Genomic DNA, 23,985 nt, shown 5'->3' with positions numbered 1-23,985 from the left:
TAGCTAATTAAAACTGTAATTAGACAACAAATCGTACGCATACAGCTTCCAAGATGAATGGAAATTATGACGAGTCTGGATGTACGATTCGACGAATGCGGTATATCTAATATTTTGTATTACACACAGTATCGCGTTCTTTATAGCTTACGGGCTTGACAGAGCCAATAGTTGCTATGTTTAATCTCCAGCTTAAATCCAATTCCTTTGATTGACTTTAACAATCGGACAGGAGAAGAGGCTGGTACTGAGCACATTTTTTGTTTATTTTTTCTACCAGACTAAGTAGTATGGAAGACAAGAAAATTCCTTAGCGGAAATTTTAAAAAATATTTCAAATTCAAATTCAAATCATTTATTCAGAGACCTTCACGCCTGTGATATATATAAATATAAAAATTGACGAGAAAAAGTGCCTACTTTTTCTCGTCAATTTTTATATTTATAGTTATTCCTCACAAGCTACAAACTACTGGCATTTCGGAACGACCACTGCAGCTGAGAAGAAATGCCGAAAGAAACTCATTTGAACAGTGTTGGTCCCATCAGATTATGCCACACTACATGATATAATTTTAGTAGAAAGTTAGGTATATAAGTAGTACTAAAAGGAATTTAGCGGCCACAGTTTTCGATTTAGCGAACTGTGACTAAATTATGCAATGGTGGCATAATCTGTTATAATATATTTTTTTAATTTTCGCTAAAAAATAAAAATGTTGGGTGGGTCATTGTGTACGCCGATTGTGTACTGTCATAGCAAAGATATAAATATATCCTTGTTACTATTAAATTTTATAAACTTAACTCTTAAATAATGTCTTTCCGTATTCTAACCACAGAAATATACAGGTGATTTCTTATACATTGGCATTATTTCATCTACAGTGGACGGTACTGAATAACTTTTCGTATGGAAGCAACCTTGAATATGCGAAAAATAATCAGCCGATCCATACATTTTCCACAAGTTTGGTAAGTAAGTATATTTAATTTTGTATAGAACAACATTTTTGTTTCGCGATTTCGGAGTTATCCTCACACTAAAAGTTGTTCAGAATCATGGACTGAGCATGTAGACAAAATATTGCCAATGTATTGAAAGTCATCCCTGTATAAATCTGTGATTCTAACCCTCATTTAAAATAATGTCTTACATCCATGTAGTAATGTCGTGTAGCGAAGACAGATAATCGCATAACACATAAAGACACGCTCAACCGTGGGAACCCGGCGTTAGGCTTCAATGGGAAAGTTGGTACAGCTTATTAGCACAACGAAAAGTGACATAGCTTGAGTAGGTACCTAGTAAAAATATTTACTGGATGAGTGGACTGATTTACCTATATACATCCATACATACATATTATAAAGAGGTCAGCGTTTGTGAATTTGTGAGCTTGTATGTTTGAGGCGGGTAATCTCCGAAACTACCGAAACGATTTCGAAAATTATTTCACCATTAGAAAGATACATTATCCAAGATTGCTATAGGTTATATTTTATCTCAAAATTCCCACGGGAGCGAAGCCCCCGGCAACATCTAGTATTATTATAAAGACGTAGTAAGCGTTTGTGAGTTTGTAAGCTTGTATGTTTGAAGCGGGTAATCTCCGAAACTACCGAACCGATTTCGAAAATTATTTCACCATTAGAAAGGTACATTATCCAAGATTGCTATAGGTTATATTTTATCTCAAAATTCCCACGGGAGCGAAGCCCCGGGCAACATATATATATTTTTTATAAATCTCCGAAACTACCGAACCGATTTCGAAAATTATTTCACCATTAGAAAGGTACATTATCCAAGATTGCTATAGGTTATATTTTATCTCAAAATTCCCACGGGAGCGAAGCCCCGGGCAACATATATATATTTTTTATATTTGAAAAGGCTTCCGCTCATCGCTTTCGGGATTATGACACCGTGAAACAAATTTTCGATTACATTTCTTCGTATAACAGGAGCAAAAACTGAATGCCAACAGGCAAAGGTCAATGGCCGTTTGAAATTGATACGGCGTTGCATCTGTGAGGTAACAAAAGGAATTGCCTCAATCTAGGGCAATCTGGCTAATGCCCACAGACTGTATTACCACAGACAGATTGTAGGACCGGCGATGAAATGTGGAGAACTGGAACACACACAAAGTGGCAAAGATGGGATTGGTACAGAAGAGCCTTCACGATTTGGTCGGCTTTTTTGCCTATCACACAGCTTCGCCCTCCGCCTTCACGTGTGTCCGCTCGTAAATTATTTTTGTTATTATCTCGGGTTCATCAGCAACGTATCGCGATGAAACATACCTATTAGATCATATGCTATGCAACTATAAATACCGCATAAAATTCCATTCGGCAGTTTTTGCGTGACGCGCGGGAAAACATACAGATAGGAAGAGAGACAAAAATTAAAAAAAAAATGTTTATTACTTTTTTTTATTGTTTGAATACTTCTGTTAGGTATTACTTCCATAAAGACACTACTTTTTTTAAATATCTCCTATGTATATTATAAGTATGTATAGATTTTAATGCTTTGACTATAATGATATCGTTTGATGGAAAGTGTGTAGGTTTAATTATTGTCCATTCTCCATTCTCCATTTTTACTTATTTCTGTAAATAAATATTTTTAGACTGGCTAAAAAGTGATATAGTTTGCATAGAAAAAGCTTAAGACCTTTCGAAAAAGAATCTTAATACGCTCTTTTAAACACAATTTGGGTTAACCAAATTCAAACCGTACCTAACATAATTCATTATCTTTGGTCAAATTGTTACTGCAACTTTGGTATACTAAACGTTTCACAGATAATAACAATATTTGTTAATAACCTGTGAAAAATTGTGATTTGGATTGTTTAAAACTTGGTATATTTGTTCTGCTGTAAGCAACATTTTTTTATGATAATCTATTAAAATTAATAATAGATTATCATAAAAAAATTTCATGTGGGAATGCGCCCAAGGACCAAATATTTCTTCACGAAGTATACCTACGCAGACGAATTCGCAGGCGACCTCAATAATCCTAATCGTAAATATCATAACTAATATTGTATTGCCAAAATAAGTTTGTTTGTTTATTCGTTTGTTATATGTGATAGCTCTTCTCGCTTTATCTACTAAATCAATCTTCATTAAATTTTGCATGGTGAAAACATCTGCTATAAAGCTGCGTATAAACTCTAGTAACGTATAATTTATATATTAAATTTAAAGACCCAAACTGACCAAATAATATACAGACTGGCTTAAAAGAAGATAAAAATCTTCTTTTAAGCCAGTCTGTATATTATCTGTAAAAAGTCAGCAGGATTCGAACCTGAGACATCACATCAATAAGTCAATATATCGACCGCATTAGCACCTTTTAATTTGGTTCCCCGTATAGCCCAGTAATGGCGTCGAAAAATTAACGTATTTCCCGATAGTTCGTAATATCAAGGTAACAAGGACTAAATTGCATGTTTTTAGACATTGGTTTCGTACCCGTGGCCCGGTTTTGTTTCTATTTTCACCACTGGGTACCTACGTCTTAAAAAATAATGATGTTACAGGAATGAAAATGTGTAAAAAAAAAACACAAAAGAAACATTCAGAAAAAATAAATATTTTCCCAATGGTTATGATTTTTTCCTGTTGTTTTTACATAAAAACATTGTTTTCGCGAAAAAATATGAGCGAACACAATAATTGTAATTAATAGAATTTCTCAAAAGCCGACTGGCACGACATTATTAATTACCACGGGAGCGATGCCCCAGGGCGAAGCTAGTATATAATAAAAAATGCCACTTTCTAGCCGCTTTATATTTTATGTTCTCAAAAGCTAGCCCCAAAGTAAGTTCGAGACTTGTGTTATGGGATACTAACTCAACGATACTATATTTTATAACAAATACATATATAGATAAACATCCAAGAGCCGAGCCAATCAGAAAAAGATCATTTTCCATCATGACCCGACCGGGGATCGAACCCGGGACGTCACGGTTCAGAGGCAAGCACTTTACCACTGCGCCACCGAGGTCGTTTGCTTATCGTAATACTACAGTATTACGATACGATTCAATTGGTTACGATGTTTATTTAAGACCTTTCAAGGTATGTTTTTACTGTTCAATGCCTTTGGAGTAGAATAGAGTACAGGAAGAAGACTGTGTAGGTAAGTAAACTTAAAAATGAAATTATGAACTTACTAGATGTTGCCCGGGGCTTCGCTCCCGTGGGAATTATGAGATAAAATATAGCCTATAGCAATCTTGGACAATGTACCTTTCTAATAGTGAATTTTTGAAATCGGTTCGGTAGTTTCGAAGATTGCCCGCTTCAAACATACAAACTCACAAACGCTTACCTCTTTATAATAATAGTATAGATGAGTGAGTAGGAGTACCTATATATACATATTATATATTATCAACTTCTTTTAAACAGAGGCAAATTTTAAACATCTGTCTGGGACTAATTCTGGGACAGCATTAAAAAGTAGTATTTTCGTTTTAACTTTATTAAACGGACTTTAATGGCCACAGTTTGATTTTCCGTTTAGTAAATTGTGGCAACTGTGTCCAATAGAGAACTACTTATATTACTTATGAAAATATTTTTTAGAAAATAAGTTAAAATGCGTGTGTGACATGTATAACGAAACCATTTAAACAATATTACTGTAAGTCATTTATATAGTATAGCATATTTTGTCCACGCTTTCATTTAAAATAAATTGATAAAAATATGATGGTGTACCCCAAAACTCATGTTTACTTAAGCTTCAAACTTGACCTTATCAACTATTCATTACTAAACCAAGCCCATTATTTGTTCTGTCGATACTCGAGATTGTTTTGGACCCAAACCATAGATTAAATAGAAATATAGACTAAATAAAGAACGCTGCGATGAAGTTTGTTGCGCTTGTCCGCTTCTTCTTCACCTGCACTGCGCGGAAGTCAGCGATAGACTTAGTTTTAAATAAATTTTAAAGTTTTATATGATCCAAAGAGTAAGTTGATTTTAAAAAATTGAATTAAAATTTAGAAGGACACATGTATCAATTTGCGCACAGCTACAATATACAAACACATAAAGGACGGGGCTTCTCGAGAGTTATGGTGAAATCGCTAACCCCACTCGCCTGCATCGGCCCCGCGTATCGTCATACACCTTTTTTTAGAGATATGTGAATAAGGTACATATAATTCATTTATTTGCAAACATAACACACACACACAGCTTAAGAATTATTACAAAATATATTTTTATTCTCTTTGTTTTTGTTTGGGTGCCATGGTGAAATCGCTAACCCCACTCGTCTGCCTCGGCACCGCGTATCGCCATACAACTTTTTTTAGATAAATGCACCGAAGTTATCTCTTTGTTTTTGTTTGTTGTAGGTATAGAAACGACCGGGAAAGATAGGAAAGATTTTCTGGGCTTTAGAGGCCTCACAAATCAAATGAAATGAAATCAAATTATTTATTGCACATTATTTACAGACGAGAAAGAACCGCGAATACATCCTGACGAGAAAGATACCATAATATTACTCCATAAGCAACGTGGCAACTCCCAATATCTTCATTAAGCCATCACTCAAAAACAAATTTCAAAATTACACACACTTCTCAGACGGAATCGTAGAGTCACGAATTTTGAATGAGCGAGACGCTCTCATACATAAATATTGATGTGGGAAGGAGATAATATGATGTATTTCTGGCCATATCAAAGTTCCCACGATGTACTTACGTATGATTATAATAATATTAGCTTTGTGGGAGCTCTTTTATTAAAGAAATACTTTCTTCAAGTGCGTGCGAATCTTCATAAATAACACACTTTTCCTTTTATTTGAGCATTTAGTCGCTGCCCGTGACTTTTATTGTCCACAATTTACCGAGATTCAAGGTAGCCTATGTTACTCCTGAAAGTCCAATCTATCTGCGTGCGAAAATTTCATCAAAATTGGTATACCTAATGTGAGCAACTCACAATGAAATTAAAAAAAAAAACAAAACTATCTAAAGAGCGAACTCTAGCTAAATAAACAACTAAATTAAAACTTCTAAAAGATTTAAAGTTAAAATTGGTAAGGCATCGTGTCAAAAACTATGGACTGAGAAACTAATCATGCGTAAGAAAAATCAGCCAGCCCTCTTGTCACTGGTCACTTATCACCAGACAGGAAGATGTTTTTTTAACCACTGACGCAAAAAGAGGGGTGTTATAAGTTTAACATGTATTTCTGGGCGCAGATAGCGTATATGTCTGTGGCAACGTAGCTCCCAAACGGATGAACCGATTTTCGTTTAGTTTTTTTTGTGCCATAGATAATTTTATCCCGAGTGTTCTTAGCCATGTTTCATGAAAATCTGTTCAGCCGTTCAAAAGTTGTTGCGAAAGGGATATTGAAAGTCGGGGGTTTTTAATTTGTGTATCAAATAAACTTGTTAAAATATCCCCAATGCCCGAACAGCACAAACGTACGTGTATAATATGTATGTTTTTGTATATTAACGCCTTTTAGCATCCAATTAAAAAACAATACTCTAACAAAAAAAAATATGCTAAAGTATGGCTACTATTAAAATTTAATTCTAACAATTAAAACACTTTCTTACTTCCTTTGCTTGAGCTCTTGTGAGACATAGATACTTTTCCTTTGTATAAAATTAAAAACAAATATCGGTCGGTCGGAGTAATTTGTACCGAAAACAATAAATGATACTTCAGAACATTAACTTGAAGATCATATTCACGTTAAGAGAAACGGGTTCATAAATTAACATAAGATTTGTTACGGACTATGCTCTATATGAATGAAGTTATTGTCAAAACACGTCCCGGTGAATGGAGACACACGCGAACGAGACAAAAAACGCGTAGGCGGCTGCGCCGAGATCATGTAATAAATTCAAAACCAAGACAAACTTATATTTACAGTCGATAGTGGCGCTAGTGTCTATATTTATTGTTATAGTTTACAATGGTTCCAGATTCTACCGCGTCAAATCTATTTTGGTTGTTTGTAAATTACGACCTCCCAAATGTTATATCATTGGGAGTTAAATTACTAAGTCCTGTTTTTTGTTGGAATTTAATAAACAGGGAATTTCTGGAAGTTAAGGCATGTTATGGTTAAAAATAGATTGTTAATGTGCGTATGTTTTTAAATTGATGCTGGTATAATCTAGCTGAAGATTTGAACCTTACATTTAAATAATTTTTAGGGTTTATAAGCTGAGTTATTGTCAGTTGTCAGGTTTTGTCATACACAGCTACATTTTATAGGGTACTAAGTTTTGCCCGTGGCCTCGCCCGCGTTAATTTTCCGAGATGATTCTCCATATAAACTACATGTACCTATGCAAAATTTCAAGGAGATTGGTTGAGTAGATAGAGCGTGAAGAGGTAACAAACAAGCAAACTTACTTTCGCATTTATAATATTAATTAGGATTTGGATAATTTATCTAGAATCTGATTTTTATCCCCCGACGACAGGAGGGGAGTTATTATATATATATAGATATATATGTCTGGACAGAATTTAATGTAGTTTTTTTTTCTTTGAAAAAGAATTACGAGGTTGTTGTACAAAATAAGCTAATTTATATTGTGCTTTATAAAAGCTTTCCCGAATAAATATATATGTATTTGGCCAACAATTCGTAGTAATTACGCCGGTAAATCCGATTCCCTTCAAATCCTGTTCACCCACCAAGGAAACACGATCCTATTGGTCATAGACCTCAGAATATTCTGGAAGATCACCAAGAATATAAATAAGTACCTATATTGTTTACTGAGTAAGTCGGTAGTGTCGGTGCCTACCCTAACAATAGGCAAGTACTTACCTAACGTTTACTACCCTAATAATAGGCAAGTACTTAAGTACCTAACGTTTATTTTATATTAAATTATTTTACCATTGATTTGCATTGAGCCATTAATTTGCAGTATTTAAAAAAGGTAAACAAACTGAAAGGAAAGGCTTTTGTTCTTAAAAAAGGTTAAAAAAGTCGTTGTAATGGATTTTTTTATGTCTTACCAAAATTATGTCTGCTTTACATATTATTATCCTCTACTTATATACATGGATGTTTAAATATGATGTATTTAGTTTTAATAAAAATTAATGTTTCGATTCGAATTTTAATACTTAAATCACACAATTTTCCTGGTATTGAAATTTCCCAATTGAATTGATTTTCAAAAAGCAAAGAATTTAGAATTACAAAATAAGTAAAAGCTACCTACTTATATTGTTGATAAGTGACAGTTCTTGTTGGTAACGTGAACATCAGTGTTTATTAAATGGTTTTTTTTAAGTGCCATGTCTACACCTTCTAGTAACTACACAAAAAATATTTTCCGGCACAACCTCGGAAGAACGCTACCCAATGCGCACTATTTCGTTTTATTATGATACAAAATCTTGGCGCCAAAACCGGCAGTCTACTCGCGCTCGGGCCGATGCGCGCATGCGTCTACCGCCATCTTGAAGTTGCTATGGTAACGTTAAAATAAACTCCCAATAGGAAAAATCGCGGTAAAATAAAGTGAGAATATTAAAAACAATAAGTGCCAGTGAAAAGTGTATTTTTTTTTATTGTTATAAAAGTAATGGTGGGTATTAGTATGTTAGAGTTTTTTTTTGTTTATCATATTGAAGGATTTTGTTAATGGTGTTTTTTTTTAACTGCGTATTGCCGCGGTACTTTGTAGTAGAGTAGGTATTATGTCATAGCAATACACTTAAACAATGTTTATTTATGACGTCTGTAAGTTGTTATTGTCAAACTTTTGACTTTGACCCAAGTCCGAAAATGTCAGCGAGAAAAATATTGACAGTAAATTATTAGAAAAAAAAAACTGAGACACATTATTTTAATATCATATATTTACATTTATTTACTACCTATTTCTTGTTTTACTGGGTATTTAGGTAAAAATGAAATAAATACATAAGTAACTAAACTACAAACTTACCTATTACCTTACCCTATACTTCACTACTCACAGGTACTTACCTAGATTTTTTAAATTATTTTGCAAAAAAAAAATTATTATTACCTACTTATCATACAAATCTGGAGCTGATTATTTTCTTCATTGTTAGATTTATACTGTAGCTGTAAGGTTAAGGTGACTCACGAATTTAAATCTATATGTATAAAAGCGAAAAACACTCACTCACTCACTCATGTATCACGAAATTTCGAAAACTACTGAGCCCATGAAGATGAAATTTGGCAAGAAAGTAGATTGTGACTAGGAGACATCGATATTTCGAAATTCCATCCCTACAGGGTTGAAATAGGGGTTGCCAGTTTGTATGAAACTTCGTCATTTTTAAAGTGAGACATATGATTTTTTAAATTTAAATTTGTAGTTTGTAAAAAATAATAATGCATTATTCGATTTTGAAAATTACATCCCTATAGGGGTGAAATAGGGCCTGCACGTTTGTATGAAACTTCGTCATTTTTGAAGTGAGACACATGATTTTTTTTATTTAAATTTGTAGTTGATAAAAAATAATACTCTAGAATAATACACTAAATTTTAATATTGAGATTGAACAATTAAACTAATCCAGATATAACCTTTACAACACTGGACCTAATAACCGTATATTCCTCATCTTTATGACCTGTCTTCGAGAAACATTGCGCAGACGCATCCACATAAATGTATGTCAGTTCTCAGACTTTTCTACACAATTTATGGTCAGAATTTCTATTAGGTACTTAAGGCAGGGAAATCTTTTAAAATTGGTAAGATGAAATAGTGATTACTATAGAGTAGTGATAAGATAGCTCATATACTTAGAGCAATTTCTGTGAGCTTTCCCGACCAAATCAATATTATCATTACATGGTGTAAAACAGAGACGCTTCCCGCTGTCTGTCCATATATATGCTCGCATAAAACTACGCAACGGATTTTGATGCGAGTTTTTTTAATAGATAGAGTGATTAAAGAGGAAGGTTTGTATGTATAAAACATGCATGATATTGCACCCGTGCCGGGTCGCTAGTAATTTATAAATTTCAAAGTTGGAACCTTCCAGCCGTTATTCGAAACAAATTTGATCAAAAGGATAAAATTTGTCGAGCGTGAAATGTGAAAAGAACATAATTTAAAAAGATTCAATTTTAATTTTCTGAATTTAGGCACAGACTCTCTGTTACACTGGTGTGACACGGAAGAATATGAGTGTTAAGTATAGCTTATTACGGGTTTAGTGTTATTTTTCACAGTTTGGTCGAGATAGCGAAAACCGCAGACTTTCAAATTATTACATACATACATACACGTAATCATTTCGAACATTATGTTAGTAGACAAGACTTTATAGTACGTAACTGCATGTGTGTGGTCGTAATGTCTGTGGGTACCCACACTTGACTCTATGCGGCTTTACAAAAAAAAAAACATATTTTTACACGCCACATGACTTGTCAAAATTTTAGATTTTTTTAATATTCGTGTTTTTTTTTCTGTAAAGATACTGTACGTCCTATTGCTCGTACGTTCCTGAAAAAAATTGATCTAAACAAATGGACAACAAAATGATTATTTTTTAACCTTTTGAAGTACCTAAGGAATCCAAAAAAATTACGAAAATAAGATTGACGTATTAACTCATTGACTTGATGTAACCCATGGATTTAGTAAGTACTTCGGTACGGAGTACCTACTAATTCCAAGGTTATAGCCACGAAAAACAAGAAAAAAAAATTTTTTTTTTTCAATATTCTACCACACCGTTATTTTTGCCAAATAGTGGAAAAAAAAAGTACATAAGATTGCATTGTCTGCTCCCCGTGTGGTCGTACAATGAATTAGCTGTAGGTAGTTAGTTACTTAATTATTGTAAAAAATAAAAGTACAAAATTTATGTAAAAATATAATAATGATCTTAGATAAGTATAATCAAGATTAGATTGAAGATTAACTGAATTATCGCCTGGCTCTAAAAGGACTCTTCCGTTTACTCGATACAAAATCAATTCGGGCTCCAATTCGATTCGACGAGAAGCGAACAGCAAATAAAACAGTAGGTCAGCTTTATTTATCCAGTTGTAGATCGCACCGTTAATGTTTATTGCGGTTATGAACATTCCTAAAATTTTCTAATTTATTGTAGGTTAGGTTTGTATAAAATATTATGCCACTAAAATGCAATCCACTCTAAGAGTGAATTTAAATTAACGTTAAAGTTAGCTACAAATATAGTAATAAATGTTCGTATCTATGTTAATAAACAAGCACTAAATCATTACAACGATATTTTTTTCCTATGTCAAAAGCAAAAATTTTCATTCTTTTATAACAGTAATGTATTGTGACATCACGGATTTTGGAGTCAAGAAACATTTCTAATATATTTTAATGACATTGAAAAAAATTGTGAGTCTCGTAAATAATAAAACTGATAAATTAAAGTTAGGTAATTACTGTATATTTGGTTATTTAAATACACATAAATTTATTTTTTACCTGGTCAATTAGCAAATTATGTGTGTCCTAAAATAATCGCACATCACATGTACATTGATATGTTTCACTGTGTGAGTGAACAACATTACACATAGAGAGTCTTACGTAATTTCGCCGCGGAGACTACAGTCCCTGTGGCGCAGAGGATAGCGCGTTGGACTTCTAATCCAAAGGTCGTGGGTTCGATCCCCACCAGGGATGCATATACTGCATACTTTTGTTTTGATCCCATTTATATTATTTTTATTCTATAGCATAGTAATATTAATTTTATGGCTAGTTTAGAATTGCAACAAGTGGGTCAGCTCGACTAGCGATAAAGTATGCTCACCCACTTACGATAACGGAATTGTTGCAAAAGAAAAAATAATAAATGTTTTTAAAAAAATAACAAATTAAAATTTGCCTCAAAATAGTTACCTACCGAATTTTAATAAAGCAATTAAAATTAATTAATTTCTTTGAAGCAATAAACCAAATTTCAAAGTATAACCGAGTTACTGGCAGGAATAATGCGAATGTGTACTTATATATATATCTATCGTAGATTCGTTTTTCTGATACAAAAAAAAACTTACACATACATACTTTCTTACATACTTTCTTTAAAATGACCAAAAGAATATCAACAAAGTTTTTATTGTTGTCAGAGAGATCTCATTGCATTCAATGTGCGACAAAAATAGTCAAGTCCGTGCAGTAACCCGTTGAGGAGCTCTCACGTCTGGAGCTGTTCCTGGGTTGACCATGAAGTCATACTTATCATAATAATACAATGTAATCCAAACTAAACACGTGTACAAAATTTCAACTCAATCGGTTGGAGATTATCTGCTTCAAATTCGAGTTGCAATATTCCACCCGAGACATAGTTACATTGCAAGTTAAATAAAACTTCTTGTAAAAAGAAAAGTATCAATAAATAAAATAAAACAAAAATACTGGCCATCTAGCAAAGCAACCCGGCAACTTTCGCGCGGGCAAATTCTTGACATTATTTTTTTTTTTACTGCAGCAGGTTCTTAGCGTTGCTACTCTCGGAATCTTGTTTATATCCGTCAATTCGATTCCGTTCGGTCAATCGATTAATTCATCTTCCGATAAATGTGTCGATAGTTTCTGCTATGTCAGACAGGTCACGCTTTTTCGGATCTGTGAGCAATGGCTAAGTGGTTTGGTATCTAGTAATATCCATAGGCTATCAGGTAGATAGCCTAAAACTTAACCTCGTATTAAAAAAACTGATAAATTCAAATATTTTTTAATCACTGCTATTATACCTAATATCTAAGTAAAAAAACACTGCAATAATAATATGGAGTAATAAAATGAGGTAAAAAATTCCAGATGGTATTTGAACATGACTTATTTGACCATGAAAACTCCAGTTGAAGGTCATAACCGGTCAAATAACAACTAGGTACAGGTAATATATTGCAATATGCTTTGTTTGTTCAATGTCTTTCACACGGTCTGTGTGATTTATGCTGGGAATTGTACCACTTTTAAAGTAAGTTTTTTTTTAAAATATGTCTCATTTTTGACACAAACTTCCATTGCCGTCAGATATATCGTTTTTCTATCACCATATGAACAAAAAATCGCGTACGTGCTAAACCATTGAGGAATTAAGTTATCGGCAGCCGATTCTAGGTGCAACATTAGGTCACGCATATCTTAATAATGGATTTAATTGAATTAAAATGTTGGGCTGCAAGATTCCGAACATTGTTACATAACAAAGTTCATAAATACATATATATTGCACTTAAAAAAAAGCTATACATATGTGTATATCATGCGAAGGAAATGCAACACTTTCAAATTAAGACGTAATAATAGAAGAAATACAGTTAGTCCCTGGCTTTATCAAATCATATATTCAACTTAGGATGACATGAAGGACATTACTTATTAGCGTATAAGTATAAATAATTATCACATTGTAAATAATGTAAACTAATGTTTTTGCAAATAATGATCTTTGTCTATGTCTTCAAATAAAATGTCGACCTTCCAAAGCTCAAGTCTTTGAAAAAGAAGCGGCTATAGAATAATTTCTATTAACCAGCTCAACGTGGTCCTCGACTTTCGCGTCTCTTGGCTAAGCCTCTGCCTCTTAAGACGTGATAGGTAATCGATGTCTAAACCACTATTATAAAATGCTAATTTAATTTCATCTGTCACAACAGTTGCGTCACAAGACCTCCGCGCGATTATTTTATTGTTCCAACTTGCATCTTGGGAATGTTTTTCAAGCCGAGGTCAATTTATTGAAATGACCTCGATGCGACCAGAATACTCAGCTTCAATTGATGTGTATTTTGGTCCCTAAGAGTTTACAGAGACAATTTGTTTAATCTTCCTTAGTCTGATTGTGTTTTTTAAACTATCTTGGTATCTACGTAATATAATTCAAGTCGGATTCTATTCGTGCTATGGCTTCGATTAACCCTACTGTCCTAGATCCTAGTTAGAATAACAGATTCTAGTTTACGAATTGTATATATTACTTAGAGAGAAAGAAAGAAAATGATTTATTCGGCAAAAATAACATAGTTACAATTTTACATTTGTTATACATGTACAAACTAGGGGTCTATGCCGAAAAGGATCCCAGCTCAGCGTTGTGCCGTGACTGAAAGCCTACATAAGAACAAGTATATAAGTAATATATATATATAAGTTGACTTAGCATAAACAGATTATGTGGTTGGTAGGTAGGTAACAATATTAATATCTACACATGGTCTACACAATTAGTTTTCTAAATTCTGTGGCAATATAGTAGTGAGCATTACTTTTAAATTTTTTGGTAAGTGGGCAATACAATTTTCAAATAATTTAAATGACAATATTACTTATCAATCAATTATTAAGAATTGAACACTGAGGGAATTTATGTGTGTAACAGTGTCATCTATCTGCTGCGATAAAACAAAATATTTAATGACTTACTAAAACCATTTATCTGCGTTTAATCCTATATCCGACAGATCTCAAGGTCATCAGTAGTTCCGTGAGCTCATCCTATTCCACTTCTAGTCTTCCTGTCTCCCTCACTCATTGCAATGGAGAAAGTAGCTTTGATTTGTCACCAGATACGTCTGGTAAAAGCAATGCCGAGTGAACTGTGATACCTATAATGGTCCATGAAATGTATGTTGATGATTTGTTATATTGCCGCCGCGCCGCCTAGGTAAATGCAATGTTTAAGTGAGACACATCGCTATTAGTTTTTGTACCATACATAGGTAATTAATATTAAACAAATAAATTCTATCAATTTCTACATTCTATGAACATTCTACATAGTATGTTCGTAATTTTTGACCTAAAATGAAAACATATTATAGTGGAAGGAAGATCTTTTATATATTTTACACTTCATACGGCTTACGCCATGTTTAGTTGTCCTACGAATATTATAAATGCGAAAGATTGTGGGAATGTATGTGAGTATGTATGTTTGTTACTCTTTCTATCACTGGACCGATTATTATAAAATTTGACTACAACACGCTTGCACTTTTTGTGTTTGCCCTTTCTGCCAGAACCAAGCCGTAATGAAATCATCAAATGAAAAATAAAATATCATTATCTGTATCGATACCATTGTCTTTTAAGGGTTTTAAGACCCTTTGGTCATGGCAAAGGGTAAAACGAGACCCTATTACCGTGATAGAAAGTTGAAATGACATTATGATATCTATAACGATATATACTAACAAACAAACTACAAAAAATACAGAATAAAATAAATATTTAAAGGGGCTCCCATACGACAAACGTGTTTTTCCTATCATTTTTATAGATAACAAGCTTTTGCCCGCGGCTTGGCCCGCGTTATTTTTCCGGATGAAAGTACGCTCTGGTACTTCTCCATACTACAAACTATATGTATGCAACATTTCAAGAACATTGGTTAAGTGGATAGAGCGTGAAGAGGTAACAAACAAACAAATAAATTTACTTTCGCATTTATAATATTAGATAGGGTGGTACAGAACACTTAATGCGCGGGTCCGACTAGCACTTGGCTGATTTTATTTGACTATATCAGTGAAAAAATTTTCTCCCGTCGTCCTCATTCAGTGTTAGCTATATAATAATAAACATAACGTTACTCAATTGGCGCGCCGGAGTGAAAGTGAAAGAGTATGTGAACTGAATACACATGAACCAATTGAATTAACCTTAATTCAATTGGTTCATGTGTACATAGAGTACAAGTTATTTAGAAGCGATAACGTTTTGTTCGTGTTCTAGATACCTATTTAAACAATGAATGAAAATTCCCCAAAATCTTGTGGTGGAAACTATTCTAATTTTGAGAGTTTGGTCTGAGGTGGAAATGTAAATCCATACTTATATTATAAATGCGAAAGTTTGTCTGTATTTTCATCTGTTTGTCAGTCGCAGTCACGGCGAAACTGTTGCCGATTTTGATGAATTTTGGAATATTATACTAGTTAATAACTCGAGATCTAACATGGGTAACCACAGGCAGAGTTGCAGACAACAGCTAATTTTAAATATATAATTTTATCTGTACTTACTTACATACTTATAATGATAATATGTCAAACATATTATCATTTTAAGTACATGTAAAAAACAATTAAAACTAATTAAAAATAACAAATTATTAAAAAAAAAAAATAAATATATACTATTTGAAAATACCAAAACCTGTAGGTCGTTACCCCGAGGTAGCGTGCCCAGAAGCCTAACAGCATTGCCACGTTGAATAGCAATGCTTATGCTCTGACCTGTTATATTATGTGTCTATTTTAGACCAGAAGTTCATTTTTATTGTTAGCATTGTTTGGTTTGTTTCTGTAACCTATAAAAGGAGGCATGACCTAATATTGGTTGGCTACACAATTACTTCCCTCTATACTTTTTATCATCTATGGTACGCACGTTTCGAGTTTTTCAAAACAATGAATGGTAATTGTAAATGAATGTGTCATGAATTTGATATCATCGTGGTTTCGTCATTTTTCAATGTAATTAAAAAGAGATCGGACGCCATGACACCAATCGGAATTGTCGATTCGCTTTTATAACAGTTCCGTGAATTTAATGGTTATTGTCAGGAAATCCGCGGATGTGAGAAAGTGTTGCGCAAAAACACATTTTATAACCGTTTTTGATTTGTATAATATTTGTATGAAATTCTGTAACTATGCACACGTTTAATAACTTCATGCTTTCATGTTTTGAATGTGAAAATATAGAATGATCAGCTGCTTCTTCTCAAGCCATAGATCAATAAAAAAGGAATAAAATAAAACTCATGCATATTGTACAAGTCAATCGTATAGAAGTGGTTTAAACTCGACGTTTCTACAAACTACTTCGTGGGCTCAGTGATAGTGCATCTTGGCCACGCGTCAAAGTCTTTCTTAGTCTTCAATTATACTTCAGATAAGCATCCTCAGTGTCTCTCTCATTATGGCAAGTAATTAGCACAACTGAACCACAGAGATTGCCGGAGTGGTTTTGATAATCGTGGGCACAACACAAATCGGGGTTCATAAAATAGGTTCCTGTCAAATTTTATAATTAATTATTATATATACTAAATACCAGGTATTAAACGCGCACATACCTTTTTTATTTCTGACTAAGCAAGCTCCGAAACGGTATGTGCGCGTTTAATACCTGTTGTTTAGTATATAATAAGTATTATTTGTTATGCAACGCGAAAGTTTATAAGTACTTAGTTATAATTAAAGATTCTCAGGACTATGAATTAGATTGGGATTCAAACTCGTAAAGGACGAGTAGGGTTCGAATCTGGGACTTTTAGTCGCAAGCTATTGAATCACTGGACCACCACAGTAAAACACAATAACAAAAACTTAATTATAAAGAAAGGATTAGCTGGAAAGAAGCAATTGGTAACAAAGAGGTTCTTAACCGAATAGCAGAAAAAGAAACATCTAAAACATATTGAAACTAGACTAGAAGCAAAATGTTAGGATATTATATAGGACAGGATGTATCATAACTTGGATTTCATAAAAGGTAACGTAGAATGAATAAAATAATAGAAACAGGGAGCGTCATATCGTATCAAGAAATGAATAAATTATCTATGGAGACAGAGTACTGGAAGGAACTGCATCGAAAGCTACGGTCTTAAATTGCTTAATTGGTGATGATAAGACTAAACGCGGGCATCGCCAAACTCAGCTATATTCCGACGCGAAATGAACATCGCGTAATTTGTGACAGAGCTTCAATTTGCCGCAATGATTAACCAGTAATGTGTGCCGAATTCGCCAAATTCCGACGAACTGTTCACCGATAGTGTACAGCCGGAATTAAATAAATTGCAATGTGAATCACAGATAAAACATCGAGGTCAGTGTATGTTATCGTAAATTAGCTATAAGTGAGAGTTGATAAGGTTGGTACTGAAAGTAGGAAACCATACTCCGCCATTGACAAAGTAGGTCAAGAAAGTACGATGTAACGTGCTAGTTTAATTAGTAATACAGGTTTAACCGACTACACTAAAGAGGATGTTTCGTATTTTTATGCTCATTACTTCATATCGTACTATTATGCCGGCCAAAAATAATTTGATTAAATAACTTTTGAAGCGTTGGTGCGACATTGATGAAATTTAAAAGATGTATACGACATGCCAATAGAATTTTTAAGTTCGTGAGGCGTCAAAATCGGTTCACTCGTTTTTGTAATATTCACAATTTTGTTTAAAAAAATATTGTGTTCGCGAAGTCTATGTTCGCGACGAACATCTAGTAAGACTAAATTAGCTTGGCCTTTGCACAATTGGAATAAAATTATTCTATGTACATTCTACAGCACATCAACAATACCAAAACTAGGTATTGCCATTTTGCGTTTTACCGTTGCATTTTGGCGTTTTTTAAGAGTTACTCCGGCCTAGAATAGGACCACTCCATCATCCCATGGATGTCATATGAGGCGACTAAGGGACATTGGCAGCTGATAGAACAGCAATAGCATTCCCAAGGATCGTTGACATCAGGCAAGCGGCATTTCGCAAAATCACATTACAATCTCCAAAATCATTTACGTTACTTTGGCTTCACTGCCTCACTCGGAATCCGCGAAAATGATAGACGAGATTTGAACCTGGGACCTTGTGAGTATTCTCTCAACCTTCCAGATCTTACAGTACATCGGTAAGTAGGTATAGTATTACCTAAAATTTGACCTTCCGAATGGTACATTTCACTTTCAAAGTTCAAATTCAAATTCAAATTCAAAATTCTTTATTCAATTTAGGATGATATACATCACTTATTGACGTCAAAAATTACTTAAACTAAGTCTACTGCAGGCTTCCAAAGAGCAGGTGAAGAAGAAGCGGCGCATCAAACTTCACCGCAGCCTTTTCTCCAAGGACGTCAATTAACAAATATAGGTCTTATACATATATTAAAAATTGGGAGGACGAAGTGAAGATAAAAATAAACATTTTAAGTTGCCTATATCACTGGCCGACATTAAGTTCGAATTGCATTATGTATTTTAGCCAATATCCTTGTCAGAGAACGACAGGTATCGTAAGGAAAACAACGTTTTTCCTAAGGAAAATGCTAAATAGCCGCATGAGTAAATATCAACAACAGATTACAACTATTACTAAAAACATATACTTAACAAGAATTTAAAACTCGGTTGCATTCCACAAAAATTGTATCATATAAAAGTTATCTAGACACAGAATACTTAACATTTTTGATATGAAGTATTGCATAAACCTGACAAATAATAAAAACACGATGTTGTTTACATTTAAATAGAAAAAATTAAAGTTAATTATTATAATAAAAGTATATAAAGCTTTGATAATATTAAAATAGTAGTAAAAGCAGGAGATTCGGACAAGATATTTGACCGAAATGTAAGATTGCAGTAGTTTGTAAGTACCTATCAAAATATCTTAAACATTAGCACTCCGTGAATATAACAATGATCCTTCCATGCATTGAGGTAGACTAGTATGTCAATGAAGCCTAGCGTCAATGAAATATATTTACTCATTCAAATATATCACTGTTTTTATGAGTCAGTGTTAAGTTGACCGCCGCGGTGGACGGTCGGAATGTGTTGTGATAGTGATAACAAAATCAGTGATAGTGATTGTGCATGTGATAAACATACGAGTACATTGGTAAGTTATTGTAGAATTTGTTTTTGTACAACAGAATTAAAATGGCAGTATATTTTCAACGTGTAGCAATAAATTGCTATAGTTACAAAAATAAAATAAAAAATTAGGAAAACAGAAGCGAATGCACTATCGCAAGATTAGATTAAAAACTGTATAGTACTTGAATGAAAAATCAAGGCATAAAATGGTTGCGTGACGCTGATTAATTACTTATACTTAATCCTTTTTAAAAACAATCTACTTTCCTATTCCTAATATCAATTATATTTACAAAAAAAATTCCTGTATAAATATCCAATAAAACATAATGATTACAACAGATAAAACTCAATAACTAACAAAGTTACAAAATTGTGTGGTGAAAATTGGTTTCCGTTGGTTTTCCGGTATTTTCAGCCTCATTATTGACATAAGGTTACCACCATTTTAAGCGGTTCGAGAATGAATTGATGCTTTGCTTGTAACAATGTTATAAAATAAAGATAATAAAGGTCCACATTACTGACTTATATAATTTAGTAACATAAATTGTATGGCTTCGTGATCTATTATAAACCTTCGGGAATAAATTGCAACTGAGATTTTTTTGTCATATCATTTTTTTTATTTTTTTATTCAACACCAGATGTTGCCCGGGGCTTCGCTCCTTATATATAAATATAGCTTATAGATAACTTGGATAATGTACCTTTCTAATGGTGAAAGAATTTTTGAAATCGGTTCGGTAATTGCGGAGATTACCCGCCTCAAACATACAAACTCACAAACGCTTACCTCTTTATAATTATATACATGTATAAGTATTTTTCGTTATAGTTTATTTTCAACGACTTTGCTGATAAAATATCATTTTTCTTAATAGTTATAAAATTTAAAAAAAAGTAGTATTTTCGCCAGCAACCATATCATATCGAAAAATTGGCCTTATTGACCCTTAGGGAAAGATATCACATATCACTGACAAGGAAGGGGGGGCATTAAAATTAACTCCTTCACTGAACACCCAACACGGTTTCTGTATCAAAGGCTTCATTTAATTAACTGATACACAAGTGTACTATAACAAAAGGAATTACATCCGTTGTTTTTTTCTCTATATAGAATACTTGATATGAAATATGTTTAAAAAAACCTGCACACTGGTTGATTATTAACTTGTGTGTGCAATGGCAAACCAGTCCATTAACAGTGCCAAGAAAGTAGTTACCTAGTTGTGTGTGTGTGTGTTACATTTCACGTAATTACCATGATCCTGAGCCATGAGGAATACGTGAAGAGATGACGTGGAAAAGTGACTGTAAAGGTCTACAAATATTTATTGTATTGAAAAAAATAAACTGAACGCAAATAAACATTGTAAGTACATTCTTCTTTTCTTCGTTATGATTAGGTATTTAATAATAACTTAAATAACTAAACAGTAAGCTGAAATCGATTGGCATAAATGAAATTTAAGTTTTTTATTAACTAACTTTCTAAATTCTCTAAAGGCCGTCACTCGAGCAATTTCGCAACTTTTACATGCAACATACAGATTTAAATCATTTTTACGCAAATGAAATGCATAATAAAGACAATTTTGAATAATATCTCCAATCTAACTAATGGTTTTAAAATAGAGATCAGCGTGACGGAACCGATTAGCTGACGGATGACATTGATGAGCAATTGCGATGCCACATGACATGGCGTGGTCGTGAGAATCCATATCCATACTAAAATTTAAATGCGAAAGTCTGTCTGATTGTTCCACTTTCACGGCTAAACCGCTGGGCCAATTTTGTAGAAATCTAGCATGTATATAGTTAAAGGCTCCCGTTCAAATATAGGGTACTTTTTCCAAAAACCAACCCCCATTGACTATAATGGGGAGTGAAAGTTTGTGTTCCTCTTTCTAGTTGAATATATTTTTTTGATAATCTATGGAATTGAATACTCAGTTGATAAGTTTTTGAAAATAATATCAAATGGTGAAATTAAAAGAGAGTACTAACTAATTCTTTTGACGGAGCTTTATTTGTTACATGTTTATTTGTTAGACAAATTAAAAAACCCCCGACTTTCAATTTCCATTTAGCTACAACTGGTATGGCTACAAATGGTAAAATAAAATTCCGTTAAAAACGAACTAGAGTCTAGTCTGAACTAGAATTTGTTTTACCAGTAGGTAAAACAAATAAACTGAACTTTTGAACTGATTGGCTATTTGGGTAAAAACATGTTAAATAATCAAACACGATATGTCACTTTAATTAATAAATTTTATTGATTACTAGATTTCTGATCAGAATTTTGATTCTAAAATTGTGACGTCACAAGATACGTATCCCTGTCATACAAGCTATACATTTTTGTTTTGACATTAGAAAAAGTAAGTATCTGATTTGAGTAGTTGGAACAAATATAGCCTATTCAGTAGTAATGAGTTTCTATTAGGAGATTAATTAATTCAGCCGAACTGGCATGGTCTCGATAGCTAGGTCGGATAGACAGGGTGCGCGGGTTCGAATCCCGCTCGATTCCAGATTTTTTTCATCTCATTATTATTTTCAAAAATAGTTTCTTAATTAGATCAAAAACCCCAAATGGACCGTCGTGAACCCATTACAAAATGGGTTTGGGTCGTGGGTGTTTTTGATATTAAACTGGAAAAATGAGTATCAATAGTAAACCCATCAAGGCCAGGCCGGTAGCGCTTCGAACAATGACTCATGCCCATTCATTATAAAACTGCAGCTCGGATAAATTCAGACATATGATACTCGTATGTTTGTCACATTGAAATGAACAGGAAGCATGAAATTACACGACTCTATGAAGGTAATTTTTTATGATTTTTAACCCCCGACGCAAAAAGAGGGGTGTTATAAGTTTAACGTTTAAGTCTGTCTGTGTCTCCCAAACTGATGAACCGACTTTCTTTCCAGTTTTTTTTGTGTCATAGATAATTTTGTCCCGAGTGTTCTTGGCCATGTTTCATCATGAAAATCGGTTCAGCCGTTCGAAAGTTGTAGCTAAATGAATATTGAAAGTAGGGGGGTTTTTTAATTTGTAACAAAACTTAATCTGTTAAAATATGAAAAATCCAGGAATACTTTTCGTGAGTTAGTTGTAAATAAAGATTTTTAAACAATATTGGAAAGTGTATGGCGAGTAATAAAGACAATAGACGTGATAAAAAGTGATCCTCTAAAATCTCCAGACAGACCGAGCACGCGATACATCACCACAGAATAACAAAGAGTACTTCATGACTGGCCCGGGTCTTGGATGTTTATCTGTATATGTATATGTTATAAAATATAGTATCGTTGAGTTAGTATCCCATAACACAAGTCTCGGACTTACTTTGGGGCTAGCTCAATCTGTGTGATTTGTCCGTATATATTTATTTATTTGTTCTTGTCTCTCTCTCTCTCATCTCAGCGCTTTCCCGGTTCCTTCCTCAGCCGTTGAGTGTCGGCGCCCAGAAAACCTACCACGAAACTTATAAACACGTAGCACGTTAGTATAGTCCACATTCTTTATCATTCTCTCATTTCGTCTACTATACGCATCGTGTAAAAAAAAGAATTCGTGCACCCCCAAACTTATTATCTTATTGGTCTAAAATAACCCTAACTTACATAACAATTAGCTTCTAAATCATCACGAACATCCTCTAATTACCAGCCTAGCGAGGCAGTCTCGTCCGTTCCGCCTCGTTGTGATCCACAATGGTATTGTTAAAGTGTAGTGCGAGACACTTAACTGACCGGTTATAGAGTACACCGCATCAGATATGTGCAACAGCCTTAAACGACCAATTTAGGACCTCTTTTAACCTTGAACATCTAAACATCATAGCAACTAAAATGGCATACAATAAAAGTAGGTGTACTTACATGAAATATTAGCAAATTAGCTGCGCCCCGGGGCTTTGCTCCCGTGGGAATTTCGGGATAAAAAGTACCTATGTGTTATTCCAGGTTAATATTCTACCTGTGTACCAAATTTCATAACAATCGGTCCAGTAGATTTTGCTTGAAAGAGTAACAAACATACAAATTCTCATTTTAAATATTAGTAGGATAGTATTTAATGTGCAATTGAAAATTTTTATTCGACCGGAACTTTAGAATAAAACACGCCTCAATGATCCTGTGTATTTGTATTTTTGGAATTAAAACCAATGGACTAAAACGTGAAAGCCCACTCTCTCATACTCGTGTGTTTTAGATTAGATTTCTGATTGCGACCTTCTTAATTCAAGAGTATCTAAAATTTTATATTCATTGATGATTT

At 33.6% G+C, this 23,985-nt stretch overlaps 1 protein-coding gene and 1 non-coding gene across 5 annotated transcripts in view; both read left to right on the top strand.

Moving 5' to 3' along the window:
• The first annotated feature begins 8,479 nt into the window (after positions 1-8,479).
• LOC128669698 (tenascin-like) overlaps positions 8,480-23,985 on the top strand; it is a 39,060-nt gene continuing 23,554 nt past the window's right edge. The window contains exon 1 of one of the 4 annotated variants that reach the window (XM_053744751.2): positions 8,480-8,639. The gene's annotated coding sequence lies outside the window, so the exon portion shown is untranslated. Of the gene's footprint in view, positions 8,640-19,584; positions 19,702-23,985 lie in introns of those variants that run through there. The other 3 variants (XM_053744749.1, XM_053744750.2, XM_053744748.2) reach the window with 3 other exon arrangements.
• Positions 11,648-11,720, top strand: TRNAR-UCU (transfer RNA arginine (anticodon UCU)). Its single transcript has one exon. It is a non-coding gene; the product is annotated as a tRNA-Arg (tRNA).

This window comes from Plodia interpunctella, chromosome 5 (assembly GCF_027563975.2).
Source record: "Plodia interpunctella isolate USDA-ARS_2022_Savannah chromosome 5, ilPloInte3.2, whole genome shotgun sequence".
NCBI lineage: Eukaryota > Metazoa > Arthropoda > Insecta > Lepidoptera > Pyralidae > Plodia > Plodia interpunctella.
Note: the sequence above shows the minus strand (reverse complement) of the source record. Positions and strands in the feature narration are given on the sequence as shown.